The 19,882-nt window shown below is 33.3% G+C and overlaps 1 long non-coding RNA gene across 1 annotated transcript; it reads right to left on the bottom strand.

Annotated features, from left to right (window-relative positions):
- LOC107618208 lies at nt 844–6,997 on the bottom strand. The gene is made up of 2 exons (XR_001615167.2): nt 6,681–6,997; nt 844–1,233 (listed from the first exon to the last, which is right to left on the bottom strand). It is a non-coding gene; the product is annotated as an uncharacterized LOC107618208 (long non-coding RNA).

Here is a 19,882-nt window from a genome sequence, read left to right as displayed (position 1 = left end):
ATATTAAAAATCGACGGCAAAATAGACAGCGGAGATGGACGCTATTAAGCTTGTCAATTTTTCAAAATTCTAATAAAATCGACGGCTTGGGTAGCCATCGATAATAATTTATTGAAATCGACGGTCTTTCCATTTATAATATGAGTATAAGAATTTTACCTTCTTGCTAAAATCGACAACGTTGCCGTCGATATTATTATATAAAATCGACGTCATTTATGTCGATATTTGCTTTAATAAAATCGACAATATTTTCATCTATAATATGATTTACCAGCTTAATAAAATCGACAATGCTGCCGTCGATATTATTATATAAAATCGACTTCATTTCTGTCGATATTTGATTTAATAAAATTGACAATATTTTCGTCTATAATATGATTTACCAGCTTAATAAAATCGACAACGTTGCCGTCGATATTTGATTTATTAAAATTGCACAGGTGTCGTCGATTTAATTTTTAGATACTGACAAATTCTTTGTCCATATTTTGTTTTTTTGTCTATTTTAAATTTAAAAAGCGACAATGTTGTCGCTGATTTTAATAGCCATATTTTTTTAATTATTTTTTCTATTTGAAAAATAGTAAACAATTAATGCAAATAAACTTTTAAATATAGAAATAAAATTTATATAGAATATTAGATAACAAGACAAATAAACTTTTAAATATAAAAATAAAATTTATACTAAATATTAGATAATGAGTTTACAAACTTATCAAAATAATAAATAATCCTCTAACATAAAGACTCAAGACAAGATAAATAACTAAATTAGACTTATAATAAGTAACAATTGAGCTGAACAAAGTTGTGTTAACAAAACGTCCTTGCTGCTGCTAGCCTCAACTCTGGTTGATTTATTTGCTTCAGAAGATCAGTAGAAGTAACATGTACCATAAAACTGTAATTAGTAGACTCAAGCAGAAAATTTATATTTTTGATACATAATGTTGACAGTGAAAGTGTTAAATATAGCAGAACACCAAAATCTCGAGTAGTGTATAGGAGGAAAACGTGGTACATGATGAGGTATCGATATGGAAAACCATGAATCAGGATTCATATTGCCGAATTGCTGATACAATTTCAATAATGCCTTCAAATTTTCTCCTTTCTTTGAGAATAATCTTAGCTAAATCAAGTGCTCGCTTTTCACATGTTGCACGTTTAGCAGCATCGGCAATGGATTCAAAATCCTCAACATGAGCTACATTAACTATTCTCCTGTGTATTAATGATCAATTGATCATAATGAAAGTGTTAGCCATGCCTCCTAAGAATTTTCATGTTGCTCAAATCATAAATACAGGCCATTGCTTTAGAATCATACTGTTCAACAAATATATATCTTACTGAATATAAAATTAGAACATGGCATGCACAATGGAGATAGCTCTAGGGCCGGGATGACCTCAACTAAACATCAGTATAAATGATTATATACACATTAGAAAGTAGAGAGCAATTCCAACATTGTCACTGAATTTTATACCTAATATGTTTCCTGTAACCACCCTACCCCATGAGGCCTGCGATTTATAATTCTGTACAATGTTCGCTAATGATGTGTAAATTTGGAAAACGAATTCCAAACATACAAATCTAACCGGCAAGTATACCGGGTTGTATCAAGTAATAATAACTCACGTGAGTGAGGTCGATCCCACAGGGATTGAAGGATTGAGCAATTTTAGTTTAGTGGTTGATTTAGTCAAGCGAACAAGAGTTGAGTTGAGTGATTTGTATCCAACAAAAGCTAAATTGCATGAAATTTAAAGGGAGCGGGATAATTGACAAGAATTTAAAGTGCAGAGAAATTAAAGAGGCTGAATCTTAAAGTGCAAAAAATATAAATTGCAGAAACTTAAATTGCAAGAAATGTAAATGACTGAATCTTAAAGTGCAAGAAATGTAAATTGCTTGAATTATAAAAGGAATTGGGAATTGGATTTGCAGAAATTAAACAAGAAAAAGTAAATTGCAACAAGCAGGGAAGTAAAAGATGAATTTAATTGCAGTAGATCTCAAACAGAAAATGTAAATTGGCTTGAAGAAGCGTTCAACAGAAGAATTAAAAGGAAATTTCAGATCTCAGGGGTCAAGAGACTAGAAAACCAAGTCTAGATCTCACTACCTTCCTTGATCCAATTCAGAAATCAATTGCAATAAATTAAAGATCAAAATAGTAAGAAAACTTGAATTCAAATCTCAATTCTCCAATAGTGCAGTGAAAGAAACAAAAAGAGATCTCAAGGTGAGATTGAGACAGAATTTCCTCAATTCTCAACACCCAAGACTCAAGCAAGAATTGCAGTAAAGAAAATTAGAAAACGAAAGAGGAAGAGAATTCAATTCTCCTTCCAGATCCAAGTTACAGTAAGTAAAATCCTCCAAGAGGTGTAAATTCAAAAGTAAAAGTTGACGTCCCTCCTAAATCAAACTAACTTCTATTTATACACTTTCTTCTAATGGTCTTAGAGCCTTGAGTTTGGGCCTTGGCCTTGATGGAATTGGGTTGATAATAGCCTTTGTTGATTGCTCTTGGTGTTGGGAAGAAACCCACTTGTGAACCGGGCCATGAACCATTCACGTTTGAGTCAACGTTTGAGGCAAACGTTGACTCAAACGTCTTCGTACTAAACATCATGCAGAACCCCATTTGCTGCCATCCACGTTTGGCTCAACGTTTGAGGTCAAACATGAGCTCAAACGTGGCTCCTCCCATGCATTTCTTTTGGCCAACGTTTGGCCCAACGTTTAAGGCAAACGTTGGCACAAACGTTGGCTTTTCCAAGGCTTTAAACAGAGTGCTCTTTCTTGCTAATATGGTGCCAACGTTTGACCTCAAGTTTGAGGCAAACGTTGGCGCAAACGTTGCCAAGCTCCAGGGGTGCTTTTGCTTGTTCTTGTGGCGCCAACGTTTGACCTCAAGTTTGAGGCAAACGTTGGCGCAAACGTTGCTTCTTATGGGTGAAAAATCTTCAAGTAAAGAAAAGTTTTGTGCTACGTGTTCTAATTCTAATTCGTTATATATATATATATATATATATATATATATATATATATATATATATATATATATATATATATATATATATATATATATATAACGAATTAGAATTAGAACACGTAGCACAAAACTTTTCTTTTAGTACTTCCAAGCGACGAACCTTTTTCCGATTCAATTATTTTATGGAACAAGTACTCCCAGAAGATTTTAATAATCTCTTTGGTTGTTCTTGAAGAGGATTAATGAATGAATCATTGAACCATATTAGATTGATAACCCAAACCCTTAAACTGGATTGGTTTCCCTTTTCCGGTTCAACCAAACCATGCTTCTCTTAAATAAACCGGACCCAAAGAAACTCTGATTAAACTCATCTTCTCTTCTCCTCTCACCATTGAACGTGTTTCAAAGGAAACTATGGTTACCTCTTCATGTAATCAATGTTGTGATATGGTGTTGCAAGAGGAAGAGGCCACGAAGCCTTGCCACACCAGCTCACCTCTTCCCACCTTCTGTATATATATATATAGATGAGCCAAGTCTCTCAATTTTCCTGAAAACCACATGAAGAGAAGAAAGGAAGCAAGAGTAGTGGCTAAGAAGGAGGAAGAGGAAGACCCAGCAGAAATCATCATCATCTGTGTGCGTCACCACCAAGAAGAAAGAGAAGGGCCATCAAGAGAGCTGCTACCCGAAGCCAAAGAAGGAACCCTACCTCTTTTCCTTCCTGGTTTTCTTAGTGTTCTTCTTGTTGGGTAAGAACCAATAACTCTGTGTTCTGTTGCTTTTCCCTAAATTAAAGATTCTACCCATATGAGCTTCAATTCTTTTAATTGATTACCAAACCAATCAAATTCAACCCATCACAAGAGTAAGAACTTTTTCTTGCTCCACTCCCTTTATGGTTTTCTTAGTGTTTTTCTTGTTGGGTAAGAACCAGTAACTTTGTGTTCTGTTGCTTTTCCCTAAATTAAAGATTCTACCCATATGAGCTTCAATTCTTTTAATTGATTACCAAACCAATCAAATTCAACCCATCACAAGAGTAAGAACTTTTTCTTGCTCCACATGCAACTCGGCCAATTAGCCATGTGAATTGACAAATTTTTTTAATTATGTTTGTTAGGGTTTTCTGATTTAATATAGCAAAGGACAGACTTTGGTTTGTGAAATTCTCGGAGAGAGGTAAGGGATGATATATATAGAATATCTTGTTTGTAGCTATGTGTACTGGTGATGATGGATGGTTTACCATGTGTTTGATTGATGAGAAGTATTTATTAATTTTCTGTTATGATGAAATGCAGAAAAGTGAATTAGAATTATGAATATGCGTTTGTAAAAAGGGGTAAATTAATGAGTATAAAGTTTTAGAGCTGTGCTGACCATGCTAGCAACTTTAGTTAGTCAAAAGAAAGATAAAATTATGATTTTAGATGAATTCTAGGCTTGAATATGAGATTTGGTACATGAGGTTGTTGGAAATACATTGTGCAGAATTTTTGCAAAATCTGCATAATTGGCAGAAGAACGATTTTCTAGGAGCCGTCCAGACCTAATTTTTATATAAAATTATTTTTCTATAAAACTTCTGTATGTCTTGAATATGCCATAAAAATTTCAGGAAATTTGGCCAAGCGGTTTGGAAGATATGAATTTTTGAAGTTTAGTGGTTGCTGCAGATTGTTCTGGTTTTCTAGTTCTGCAGTACCAACTTTCAGACGCTATAACTTTTAATTTAAACAGAATTTTGAGTTGATTTCAAAAGGATTTTAAAGATCTATCAGTCTATTTTAAGTGAGTACAAGTTTCATGTTCATATCTATTTTGTAGACTTAGATAAGTCACCTGGAAGGTCGATTGTTTGCTGGAAACTCTGAACTGGTTTATGAAGTGATATGAACCTGAAACTTGTGGATTCTGAAACTTAGGGATGTTGACTGTAATCTCACCAAAATTTAGAAGCAACAAATTAAAATTGAAATTATTATGGAATTTATAAAAAACATGGCTGCTGTTTGTTTTTCCGAAATTTTGTAAATGCAATAGCAGAATTTTAAAGCTTGTATAAAATTCAATTCTAATCCAAATTCAGTAAAACCTAACCTAAATTAAAGATTAAGATCTCTAGAGTTACCTTACCAATATGGTTTTAGATTAGACAAACTTAGGAAATGAAAAGAAATGTAAGTTGCCCCTAAGAAAGGTTAAAGTTAAAGACAATGATATTGAGAGATAAAGTGAAGAAAGACAAATGAGAAACAAGGAATGAAATAAAGTTAAGAATTATATTGAATGGGCCTTGTGCCGAATTGCTAATGTGAAAGTGCCCGCCTAACGGATAGCCTGATATTGCTAATGCGGGAATGTTCGCCTAATTGATAGCATTGTTCCTTACTGTGATACACATTAAACTGTTATTATAATGAGGCCTAATTGACACGGGTAACCGTGATGCCAAGGTGTCTAATTGACACAGTAAAGGAACCATATCTGAGATTCACTCCAAGTAACGTCGGGTTGCGGTAGACAACCGACGCATGAGCTCATGGCCTGCACTAGGAACAGGCATGCATCATCTTGTTTGTGCATATGTACTTCTTGTGAATTATTTACTGCTATTTCCTTTTTGTCTATGCTATCTACTTGTTATATGCATGTGTGTGCCTTAAGTCTCTGTGTTTGTTTCCCTTTTCTTTCTGATTCCCGACAACTTAGAGACAAAGAGCCTAGGTTCCCCTTTTACCTTGCTGAGAACTCTAGGTTCTCACCCTTCTTTCCTTTCTTTTTCCCCCTCCCCAGATGGGTTCGGCAGATAAGTCCGTTGAGTTTCGGGTTTCGGTACATCGCCCACGTTTCAACCCCGGCATGTCGTACATATTCACTCTAGCTGAAGACCATTTCGAGGATCGACCTAGCTGACTTTTTACTCTTTTTGGTGATCTTAGTATTACTTTTTCCTCGCTTTTGTAGTACTTTTAGAGGGGTAGGACATCTTAGTATATCGGTTCTAGTTTAGGAAACCCATGTGAGGGTTGGGATTATTTTTCTTTAATTTTGTCTCTATAAATATAACTTGGTGTAGTACTCATTATTTTGATACTTGGCATGTATCCTCAAACTTAACTTATGTTTATGTGATTATAAATGACTACTGAGTTTGATTATAAATATTTATTGAGTTTGATTATAGTCAAGTTCGGTGCTATATTTGACAACTAAGTTTGATTATAAATAGTTTATTCATGATTAGACCGGTAAAGGCTTATATTAAAATCCAAGTCTAGAGCCAAGTAGGTCATTTACGACAAGTAACACCTAAACAATTGACATTGGTCATGACGTGTCGAAAGTTCGGGTGTTACATTTCCTCACACGAGCACTCTAGACTAAAGTCATGCAAAAGACACATTCTAATATTATCATTCCATATTTATTTTATAGGAAAAATGCAATTAGTAAACTATGTCCACTTATCAGCACTTAGTTTCAACTTCCAATAACCAGGAATTCATGTCCACTTAGCAGTACTTAGTTTCAACTTCCAATAACCATCCCTATGATCTATGGTTTCCAGAAGAATTAAATGCTAAGTAGTGGAGAAAACAGTTATGATATAACCGAGTGATCGAGAAAGAGAGGGAAATATAGCCAGACTCACATTGCATCTGAAGAGCAGAAGGGTCTGAACGACTTCCCAATGACCATATCTACAAGCTTGCATCAAAGCCGTCTTCAAATAACAAATCAAAGTGAGTCTAAAACATCAATTAGTAAACTATATCCTCAGTAAGTGCATTATAAACATGCTATAAAATAGAAGTGAGATCTAACAAAAAAATTTCAATGTCTCATATTATCATGTAGATATCTCTAGAATTTTTATCAGATCCATCTGCCAATCTGTCACTTACAACTATGCAAACTCTAGTTATAAGTTCTCCAAAAATGAATAGAATCACATCCTAAAACTGCAAAGCTGGACTAAAATGGAACAAAAAAAATTACAAATTTGCAATTCTAAATACAGAACAGAATCTTCAATTCTCAAAATTGAAACTAGAACAACACTTGCACCAATTGTAATCAACCATACAATTCAACTTCCTCAAATCAAAACCAATTACCACAATGAAAACCATTTTAAGTTGTCAACTGAAAATTCGTCTTCTTCTTATTTTTGGATTTCAGATCTAAATTCAAATTGAGATTGAAATGTGAATCCCAAATGCAGAATTGAAAAATCTTGAGCTGAACCCGCACCATCAATGGCGGGCTCGGCAGAGGAGAAGGAGAAGCTCTACTCTCAGGCAGAGGACGACGGGTTTTCTTAGGAGTCGGAGAAGACGAAGCTCTGCTCTCTGCCTCTCTCCGTGACCGTGACTCCGTTCTGGTCTCTATTCTCGAGTCTTGGAGGAGAAGAAAAAGCATCACTCTAGGCTCTGATTCTCTGAAGATTTAGGGTTAAATTTTGGGAAAATGAGTGAAACGAGCAGGGACGCGGGAAGCAAACGCCGGAGTAGTTTTTTCTTAATAAAAATCGACGGCTATTTGGTCGATTTCAGTTAAAATAAAAATCAACATCATATCCGTCTATTTTATATAATAAATCTATACCGTTCATTCAATTTTAAAAAGAGATCTCTATCGTCTAAATTTATCGACGACAAAAACTATCGATATTTTAATTATTAAAATAGACAATCAGTCCGTCGATTTTAAAGAAAAAAATTTTCAACCCCTATTTCGTCGGTAATGTGACGATAGTAGTAAGGTATTAAAAGATTGTCAAAATAATAGACGACATTGTCATCGATTTTAATATTTTTTTCTTAATCATCTTTTTTCATTTTATCGACAAAAAGTCGTCGAAAATGAATAGTAAAAATTAAAATGATAAATCTAGGCAAAAGCATACAAAATAAAAATTATTCGAAGTAAGAGAATAAATAAAATACGAACCAATATTATCGTCATGCATTGTATTACTTCGACCATTAATATTTAAACATTTAAAAACATGAAACAAAATATACAAACTAAAAAATTCAGGCGAAAGCAAAAATTGTCATAACATATATAAGATAATTAAATAAAAAAATACTCTAAAACAATAGATGAAACTGAGAACTTTATAAAAAAAATTATGATATACAAAGATAGCATTCTTAAAATAATTTTTATGTATTTCAAACTCAAACTATATTGTATTGACTATTTCATCTAAACAAAATAGTACATAACAAACACAATGTTAACATATAAACAAAAACATACAATGTCAAAATAAAATAATAAACATTTAAAATAATCTAATGTTGTTATAGATCATATGTGGTTTTAACTTGGTTATAACAGTTATGAATAAAAAATTTTAAACAAAAAAGTTTTATTAGAAAAAAAGAATAAAATAAAATATTTTATAATTAAGGTTGTTAAATACTTCTGAATAACAAAATCTGAAAAAAATAAAGTCAAACAAGATCACAATATTATAAAGTGTAACAAAATTAAAAAAAATTCAAACATCATTTAAATATTTGATAGTTACTTATCTCTTTTTTATGATCACTATAATGGAAGTCATTCATTGTTTTTATAATCAACAAAGTACTATTTTTTTAGTCATTACAAAATTTATCATTTTCTGTTTTCCATTATGAATGTAACCAAATATATATAAATTTAGTTTGAGTACAGAAATTAGACAATTTGAGCATTCCACAATTGTGTTCAAAATTTTCAAGAGGATGCAACAATACTTCGAACTCTGCTACCAATTCCAAGGACATGTCATTATTGTAGCCAAGTCTATTTTACCATGAAACATTTGAAATGTGCTGTAATGGGGGGAAAAGTCTCTCTTCCCTGAGTAAATACTCATCAGGAATTGCTCGAAAACTTTCTAGACACCTCTACAGAAGGAATCCATTTTAGAAAACTTATTCGTGGTTACAATAATGTATTTTGCTTCACTTCATGTGGTGTGCACATAGACGAACAACTGGCTATAACAGGTCGTGGTATATATATATTTCGTGCTCAAGGCTCAATATATCACAGTATAGGAGGATTTTATCCAGATCAGGGCACACGACCACGTTTTTTGCAACTATACATATATGATATTGAGCAGGAGTTGCAGAATAGGATGCTGGAGATCACACAACTACATAAAATATTGGTTCTCAAGTTACAACAATTGCTACACTGGTATAATCCTTTTTTCCATGTGTTTCATCAGCTTGCACAACGGTCTGATGTACATGAGCGTAGTTTGGTCATTAGAGAGCGACCTGCTAATTAGCCACAATATAGTCTTCCAACTGCCTCACAGGAAGTAGCTATAATTGTTGGTGATGATGTTGAAATAATGATTCATGGACGAGATATTAAGGTGCAAACTTATCCTGGTAGCTTGAGAAGTATTCAGGAATTCGTTGGCTATTACGATCCACTACAATATCCTCTTCTTTTTCCATTTGGAACATATGGATGGGATATCAATACTCAAAGTCAAAGTGGGGACAAAGTATCATGTCAAACATATTATAGCTATATGCTCCAGGTACAAATCCCATTTCCTACGCAGTATAGACTTCTGAAAATTCTGCCAAAAAATTGTTCAATGTATCTAACTTTTTCTTCCAAAATCTTACAAATTTGTAGATCCGCCCCCGATGATCATTCCACTATATTGCAAGTAGGGAGACTTCTATAACAAAATGTTATAGATAACTATGTAAAAATTGAAACGGAAAAGTTAAGATGGGTTCGAACTAGACAGAAGAAATTATGGGCTGAACTATACTAAGGCTTACAAGATGCCTTGCACACAGGAAAAACCAATGCAAATAAATATTGTTGGATCTAATGGCTACTTCATAAATCATTAAGAATTATCCAAAATAATTATTGAAACTAACAATATTTCTCTCTATATTTGTCTTTAGAAAATGTTGGAAGAAAAAGAATGATATTACCATCGTCATTCATTGGTAGTCGTCGAGACATGACCCAACGATACGAAGATGGAATGGCTATTGTTCTTAAAGAAGGCAAGCCAGATATTTTTCTCACAATGACATGCAATCCATCTTGCGTTGAAATAACTTCAGAACTCAACCCAGTTCAAACTCCACAGGATCGTCCAGATCTAACAACTAGAATCTTTTGAGCCAAATTTGAACAATTGAAAGGATGTAATTACTAAGGGTGTCTTGGAAAAGCTGAAGAGTTATATTTATGTCACTGAGTTTCAAAAAAGAGGATTGCCACATGTATATATGTTGCTAATCTTAGAAAATAATGACAAGTTAATTGACCCGGAGCATTATGATAGTTTAGTACGTGCAGAGATACCATCTAAAGAAGTAGAACCACACCTACATGATGCAGTACTAAAATATATAATCCATGGTCCTTCCAGAACACTTGATCAATCTTCACCCTACATGAAAATTGGCCAATGTAAACGCAACTACCCAAAAGAGTTCGCAGTAGGGACATGAAGAGGTGACAACTTGTATCTGCAATATAAGCGACGATTTGACACTCCAGTACCGATTAACCAAAATGTCACAGTTGACAATAGATGGGTAGTTCCGTACAACCCTTGGCCACTACTAAATATGATTGCCATATTAATGTTGAGATATATAGTAGCATCAAGAGTATAAAATATCTCTACAAGTATTGTTACAAGGGTCCAAACCGAGTTGCAATGGAAGTTTACAAAGTTTCTCATATTGACGAGGTCCAACAGTTTGTTGATGCAAGATGAATTGCTGCTCCAAAAACATGTTGGAGAATATTTAAATTTAACCATTACCGAATGTATCCATCTATGGAAAGGTTACAAATTTATTTGCCAAATCAACATCAAGTGAGCTTCTATGATCACCAAACCATTCCTAAAATACTTAACAATGATTATTTCTCTAGAATAATGCTAACTGAATTCTTTGCCCTAAATTGAGAGGAGGACCAACAATCTAGGTATCTTTTGTATAAGAAAATTCTAGAGTATTATACTTGGCACAACAAGGAAAAGGAATGGCATCGGCACAAGACACACAGGAGACCCATCGGTCGAATTTATACTGTATCACCTTCAGAAGGAGAAAATTTCTATTTGCGTATTATGTTATCGAATGTTAGAAGACCAACCAGTTGGGATGACTTGCTAACAGTGAATGGGGTCCAATATTCGTCCTTCAAGCAATCTACTCAACACTGAAGATTGTTAAAGAGTGAAATAGCATCTGTGCATATTTGGTTGAGGCTTCTGTTTTACGATTACCATGTGCTTTACGAAGAGTTATCCAACAAGAACTGTCCATCAAAGTACCCCGGAAAGACCTGAAGATTGAACAATGACCAATCTAAAGCTTTCAAGTGCATTATGAATACAATTGATCGAAGAGAAAGTCGAGTGTTCTTTGTTGATGGGCCGAAAGGAGCAAGCAAAATATTTCTTTACAGAGCTATAATTGCATAATTGAGAAATAAAGGTCATGTTATCTTAGTAACTGCATCATCAAGAATAGTTGTAACATTATTGCCTGGGGGTCGAACAACTCATTCTAGGTTTAATATCCCAATTAATGCAGAACCATCCTCCCTTTGCAACATAAGCAAACAATCAGATCTTGCAAAGCTGATTAGACAAACAATGGCAATAATTTGGGATGAAGCACCGATGGCAAATAAAGAATTGGTGCAATCATTAGACCGTACTTTGAGAGACATATTAGCAAATGATATTCCATTTGGAGGTAAAGTGATGGTGATAGGAGGAGATTTCTGCCAAGTACTACCTGTCGTACCGAAAGGTAGTAAGTCACAAATGATTTCAGCTGGGCTTCCACTCAAATTCTTCATTTGTGACAAAATATGCAAACTTCTAATGATCATGTTTTTGCTAAGTATCTTATGCGCATTGGTGATGGAATTGAGCCTACCATATGATGCGTGAGCATCTTTTCTATCTTTTCCTAGTGAATTTGTATTTGAATTTGTAAGTTTAATCAAGATATGAGTATTTTTGAGCCACTATGAATGTTACTTTGAGTTGTGTGCAATTTGGTTTATTTCAGATAGCATTTGGATGGATTTGACAGGGTTTGTGTAGAAGAAAAGGAAGAAAGTGGATGATGCTGTCAACCCTGACATCCTTGCACTCCAACGGACATAACTCGAGCTATAGAGGTCTAATTGATGCCGTTCTAGTGGCATTGGAAAGCTAACTTCAACAGCTTTCCAATGATATATAATAGTATACCCTTTTTCTCCTGGAAGCATGGCCTTGGTGACACCTAACTTGGGATTATCCAAGTTAGGCGCTGGATGAAGACAAGCATGCAAATTCCATACGGGCATGGTGGCGCCTAACTTGGGATTATGCAAGTTAGGCGCCAGGTGAAGCACAAGCACGCCAAAGCATATGGGTATAGTGGCGCCTAACTTGGCTAGCAATGGTCCCCACGCTCAATCCCAGCAGCAACAAAGATTTTATTTTATTTTGATTGAAACTTTATTTTATTTACAAATAAGAAAATATATTATTTAGTTTTAGAAAATATATTTTATATTAATTAGGATTAGATATAAAAGAAAAAAAATTAGCCCTTGGGGCTCTCTTCTCTTTAGACTTCTCTCTTTCGCACTTTCGCACTTTCTCTTTGCTAGGGTTTATTTTCTCCATGAGTAACTAAACCTCCATTGTTAAGGTTAGGAGCTCTGTTTATTTCTATAGATTGAAATTATTGCTTTTCTATTTTAATTAATATATTGATTTAGTTTTAAGGATTACTTTCGTACTTAATTTTATGAATCTGGGTGGAACAGAAGTATGACCCTTATTCTAGATGCGTTCTTGTGACCTTTGGAAGAGGTCTCTCAACTGAATACAACTTGAAAGTAAATTCCTTCTAAATTGCTAATTATATGAACTAATTGGGATATGTGATATATAATCCTGTTAGCTTTGGGTAATTAGGATTTTTGTGGCTAATAAACTAGAATTGGACTTAAACCTCTAATTGAAATAAATGACCAAAGAATTGGCGGTTAACTAGGATAGAGGAGAATAAATTACTAAGAAATTAGGGTTTAGTCATATATAGTTTGCCATGAATTGAATCTTTCATGATTAAAATAGTTGGTAAGAAAAGTTACTCCGAAAGATAAACATCTCTAAAACCTTAACTGTTTTCTCATATATATTTCACAACCCGTTTACTACTTGCTTTCTAATTCTCTGAATTTACTGTTTAATGCTATTGAACTCTGAAACACTCTTTTCTGCTTGCCTGACTACACAAATCACTCAATCATTGTTGCTTGATCCATCAATCTTCGTGGAATCAACCCTCACTCACTTGAGGTATTACTTGGTACGACCTGGTGCACTTGTCAGTTAGTTTGTGGATTGTAAATTCTGCACCAAGTTTTTGGCGCCGTTGCCGGGGATTGACAACTACTAGTTGTTTAATTTGATTGCTTAGATTAGGCGTTTTAGCTTTAATTTTATTTAATTTTTGGCTTTAATTTTCGAATTTTACTTCAATTATTTTTACTTCATTTCTGAAATTAAGTTTGGTGTCCCATAGTTATTTTATTTTAATTTTCTTGTTTATATGTCTTAAAAATTTCAAAATTCTGTTCCAATTTTGCTTATAATTTTTGAATTTTTTTTTGTTTTATTTATTTAGTTTGCTTTATATTATTTCTTGTACTCAGGTTGCCTCACTGGAAATTCTTTGCACTCTGACGTAGAGATTTCTACTTTTCTTGTTTTCTGTTTATGAGCAAGAACAAGAACATGGAACCTTTTATAGATTTTGATCCTGAACCTGAGAGGACCTTGAGACGGCATCTGTAATAGGCAAGAGCCTATAAAATTGCTGAAAATCTCAAGGAGAATTTTGATGAAGAGATTGAAGAGCTCACCATGGATCCCCCTAACAATAATCCTCCAAATGGCAATGCATAACCTAGGTTTGGATCCTACACTGCTCCTAAGCCCAATTTCTATGGGAATAGTATTGTTGTACCTGCTATAAGAGCCAACAACTTTGAGTTAAAGCCTCAATTCATCACTCTGGTGCAGCAAAACTATCAATTTCATGGACTCCTGCAGGAAGATCCTAACTTGTTTATCGCCAATTTCCTGCAAATTTGTGATATAGTGAAGACCAATAGAGTCCAGCCTGAAGTTTACCGGTTGTTGCTCTTCCCATTTGCTGTGAAGAACAAAGCCAAGCAGTGGCTTGACACGCAACCCAAGAAAAGCTTGGACACATAGGAAAAATTGGTTGATAAGTTTCTAACCAAGTTTTTCCCTCCTCAGAAGCTAACTAAGCTGAGGATAGATGTCCAAACCTTTAGACAACAAGAAGGTGAATCTCTCCATGAGGCTTGGGAGAGATATAAAGCTATGCTCAGAAAGTGTCCTCCAGGCACTTTTCTGGATTAGAGTTAGTTATAGATCTTCTATGATGGGATTTCTCAATCTGCTAAGATCTCCTTGGATAACTCTGCAGGAGGATCCCTTCATATGAAGAAAACCACTGAAGAGGCCTTGGAGTTGATTGAGATGGTTTCTAACAACCAATATTTATATTCTTCTGAGAGGTCCTCTGTGAAGAAAGGAGTCATGGAATTAGAAGTCGTAAATGCTCTTCTTGCTCAAAAGAAGCTTTTGTCTCAACAAATGAATCTCATCACTCAACATTTGAGTGGGATGCAAGTTTCAGCTGTTAATGCTCAGAATGCCCCTCAAGAGGCTCCATATGACATGAATGGTGGCTTCACTCAATGTGAGAATTATGAATATACTCAATTTTATCCTGAATAGGCCAACTTTATGGGGAATGCTCCTAGAAACTCCAACTATGATCCATATGCCAAGACCTTTAATCAAGGGTGGAGAAATCACCCAAACTTTGGGTGGAGAGAGAAACCTCAGAGGCCACAAAATTTTAATAATTCTCAGGGCAGTTTTAATCAGAATAATTTCAATAACCACTAGTTTCAGTAATCTCATCCACAACAACCTCAGCAAGAAACTTCTCAGCCTCAGAAGACCACTGACTTGGAATCGCTAGTTGCAAGTTTTATACAGGAAACTAGAGCTTCACTTAGGAACTTGGAGGTTCAGATGGGTCAAATAGTCATAAAAGTTGCTAAAATTGATCAGAGTCCACCAATTCCCTTTCTAGTAACACAACTCCAAAACCAAGAGAGGAGTGTAAGGCTATCTCCTTGATAAGGGAACAAGTGGCAAGTATGGAAGCACAAGTTACTGAGGAGCTGGTTGAAAAAGAAGCTCCGGAGGAGAAAAAGGAGGAGGAGGAACATGCCCCTCCGAGGCGTGCAGACAATCCTTTTCCAGTCACTCTTGACACACATCCGACATTACCTAAGGCTCCTGAGTATAAGCGTAAGATGCCATATCCTCTGAGACTTCAAAAGGAGACCAAGGATAAGCAGTTTTCAAAGTTCTTAAAAGTTTTTAGAAAGTTACAAATTAATATTCCTTTTGCTGAAGTTTTGGAGCAAATGGCTCTCTATGTTAAATTCATGAAGGAGTTGTTATCAAAGAAGAAGCCTTTAAAGGGAGATGAGACAGTAGTCTTGACCAAGGAATGTAATGACATAATCCAGAGTAATTTGCCAAGAAAAATGACTGATCCAGGGAGCTTTCAAATACCATGTACCATTGGAAACACAACCTTTGAGAAAGTCTTATGTGATCTGGGAGCAAGCATCAATTTAATGCTCTTGTCTGTGATGAAGAAGCTACAAATCAAAGAGGAACAACCAACAAGGATAGCATTACAAATGACAGATAAATCTTTAAAGCATGCACATGGAATATTGGAGAACATCTTGGTCAAGGTGGGTAAGTTCTTCCTCCAGCAGATTTTGTGATTCTTGACATGGGAGAGGATGAAAATGCCTCTATAATCCTAGGAAGACCATCCCTAACCACGGAAAGAGCTCTAATTGATGTAGAACTGGGTAAATTGGTACTTACAATGCATGATGAGTAACTGGTCTTTCATGTCTTAAAAAATATGCATTCATCAGGTGAAGAGGAGAAGTGCATGCAGACTGAGTTTATTGATCCAAACTTTTAAAAACCCCCTGATGATGCACAACAGGATCTGCAACTCAAACCTCCTTTAGTGAAAATAAACAAAATTTTCCCTGACATCAAACCTAAGTTTGGTTTGGGAATGAATCATCCACCAAGGAGGAAGTTCCCAAGAAGAAAGTACCCAAAGGATAGAGAAACAAAAAGATTCCCACTGAAGGTTTCTCCCCAAGAATGAAGGTAGTGTTGACTAGTAATCCAGTGTTGACTTATACAGTAAACAGAATCCTCTCTCTTGAGCATATTGAGCTAAGGAATTAGGGTTTAGTCATATATAGTTTGCCATGAATTGAATCTTGCATGATTGAAATAGTTGGTAAGAAAAGTTAATTCGGAAGATAAACATCTCTGAAGCCTTAACTGTTTTCTCATATATATTTCACAACCCATTTATTACTTGCTTTCTAATTCTCTGAATTTACTATTTAATGCTATTAAACTCTCAAACAATCTTTTCTGCTTGCCTGACTAAGCAAATCACTCAATCATTGTTGCTTGATCCATCAATCCTCGTGGGATCGACCCTCACTCACCTGAGGTATTACTTGGTATGACACGGTGCACTTGCCGGTTAGTTTGTGGATTGTATATTCTGCACCACCATACGTGAAGACTTTGTATGAATACAAGAAAATATGACAATTCTGTGGGAAAGTGAAACATCATTACACAATTTAATAGAAGAAACATTTTCAAATTTACAATCTCATGGGTGGGACGCTTCTTACATGGTAGAAAAGGGCAATATTGACGCCAAAAATTATGATGTACAACAGCTTAATGATATAATTATCAACCAATTTTTAGGAGAAGAACGAAATTTAGTATCATTTGATGAGGTAGAAGGAGATGGTAATAATTTATATTAACAAGAATACCTTAACTCAATTTTTACAGGCGGGTAGCCACCTTATGTGTTGAAGGTAAAAAAAGGTGCACCTTTGATGTTATTGAGAAACATAGATCCTAAGGCCAGCTTATGTAAAGGTACAAGGTTACTATGTCGTGAAACTTTTTAAAATATGTTGGATGTAGAAATTTTAACCGGCCATCACTGTGAAAAAAGAGCTTACTTGCCTCGGATAAAACACAAAATAACAGAGAATTCAGGATTGCCCTTTATACTTATTAGGAAGCAATTTCCTATAAGGTTGAGTTTTGTAATAACAATAAATAAATCACAAAGACAGACCATTCCTAAAGTAGGGATCTATCTCCCTAAATATATATTTAGCCATGTGCAATTATATGTTACTCTGTCTCGAAGTGTTTCTCAGTCAACTACAAAAATTTTAGTCAAAGAAAAAAAAATAGATGGAACAAATAGAGAATTTACCAAAAATGTGGTTTTCAAAGAAATTTTATTACTTTCACCACATGTAATTTATGTTCTTAGTAAATGTGTGTAGTTACTTCTTGGTATAATTCAGTCTTCATATAATTTTAATTATTAAAATTTTTTCATTGATATATATATTTTTGTGTGAAAAATTCAATTTATTGACGACTAATGACTTATATTTTTTTAATAGATTAATTGATTTCAAAGGAGCTCATCAATATATGCCAGGAGATAAAGACAAGGAACTTGAACATCTGTTTTACTCAATAGGTACGTACTAATTATCATTAACTGAAATATACTATAAATATATTAACAAATATCAATTACAGGAAGAAGGATTTTAAAGTCTCTGGAGTGCATGAAAAGATGAGCAATCAATTGCATCAATCGAACCAATAGACAATAAAATAATTTTTTTAATTAATTACTGTAAAAATTGCATTAAATATACATACTTCTATTTTTATGTTAGTAATCATAATCATATATTATCTAACAGGTTCATTCTCTTGAAATTTATTCTATTTGTTGGAGAGGTACAGTTAAAACGGACAAGACTCAATTCTAGAAGATAAGAAAAAAAAAGAAATACTGCTCCAAAAAAATACAAGGTAATGCAATCACCGTAATCAGAATGTTATAGATATTGCCTATTATCTATCCCTTTCTATCTTCTTCTATTATATAAAGAGAAAAAGTTTATACCTAAAATGTTAAATGGCTGCTTTGAGATTGCAACGGATATTATGTTTTCCATGTTAATAAAGTTACAAAAAATAATTTTATACCAATGATAGTAAATTAAACTTTTTTTTTCCAAAAACAAACTCACAAAAGCAAAACTAACTCATGTTAGTCAAGAATAACATTGCAGGTACCTATCCTTAAATTAAGAAATTGCACAAAATAGAGGTAATATCGGATAAAAAATATTTGAATACTCTACGGAGAGTCTAATAGCTTCTTTTGTTGTGAATGTGTAGAAAATTCAACGACAAATAAGAAATTTCAATTTTACAGGTTTCATTATTTTTTTTGTTAAATTGTCATTCAAATATAATGAAATTAGTATTGGCATATGATATATTTATTAATTTCTAAATTTTGAAGTTCTTCAATGCTTAAGAATTTATTGATAAAGAGATGTATGAGGAATTGCGTAAAATTTTTACTCGATACAAATTCAGAAATTACTTTAGGTTTATATTAACGTTTTTACTTATAGTTTGATCTATAATTTTAAAAAAAAGACATAATTATTTTTCTTCTTTGCACTATTTGTAGGCATATGAAAGATTCTTCAAATTAAATACAGATCTGTATTTTGGCTTACTACTAAAAAAAGTATCTAAACAAAAATAAATATATATGACTTTTGAATATAGTTCATCTTTTGTAAACAATTGTGTTTTTATATTTATTTTTTTTACTTTGAGTTAGATAGAAGAAGATAAAATACTATTGTGATACTTATTTTATGGATTATGTTATTTATAGATAGGTGATGTATGTTTATTTTAATTCTATTTATTTTAATTTATCATTTTCATATTATCATTGACTACTCTATATTATTATTTTTATATTATTCGAATTTAAAATTTAAAAAGTTATTACATAAATCAACTTTAAATCTAATAGAAAAAGTGGCTGAGCAGTGCCTGTTAAGCCGCTAGTATATATAAATAAATAAGATATGGAAGTACCAAACAATCAAAAAATTAAATAAATTAGAATGAATAAATGCTCATGTTCAAACAAGTAATAAAAAATATCAACTAATGATAAAAGGTTTAACTAATTTATTGATTCTTATAGTTTTACCAAATTTTCAATTAAGTCTCTATTTTTTTTTCAATTGAGTCCCTACACTATTTTTAATTTTGTAATTAGGTCTTTTTCATGTCTAAAACATTAAAATTAACATAATATTTCTTTCAAAATATATGTGATCAAAGATCTTGTTAGGTTTTTAGCCAGTTAAGAATACCTTCAATTTGCGAAAAAATATTCAGTTAACTCTAATATTTTTTAACTAGAAAGAACCTAATTATAAAATTAAAAATAGTGTAGGAACTAATTAAAAAAAAAGTATAGAGACCTAATTGAAAATTTGGTAAAATTATAGAAACTAATAAAGTAATTAAACTATAATAAAATGAGATATGACATATTCTTGAATTTTAAATTTTATTTATATGATTTTTGGATGTGCTCAAAAAGTATTTGGTGTGCGATTGTATTATTTTAGATGTGTTATAGAATTAACTAATTTAAAAAATTAGTCAAAATATTAAACAATAAAAAAAAATGAATAAATGCTAATGTTCAAATAAATAATAAAAAAATTTAACTA

This window comes from Arachis ipaensis, chromosome B01, assembly GCF_000816755.2.
Source record: "Arachis ipaensis cultivar K30076 chromosome B01, Araip1.1, whole genome shotgun sequence".
Classification (NCBI taxonomy): Eukaryota; Viridiplantae; Streptophyta; class Magnoliopsida; order Fabales; family Fabaceae; genus Arachis; species Arachis ipaensis.
This window is presented reverse-complemented; position numbering and strand designations above follow the sequence as displayed.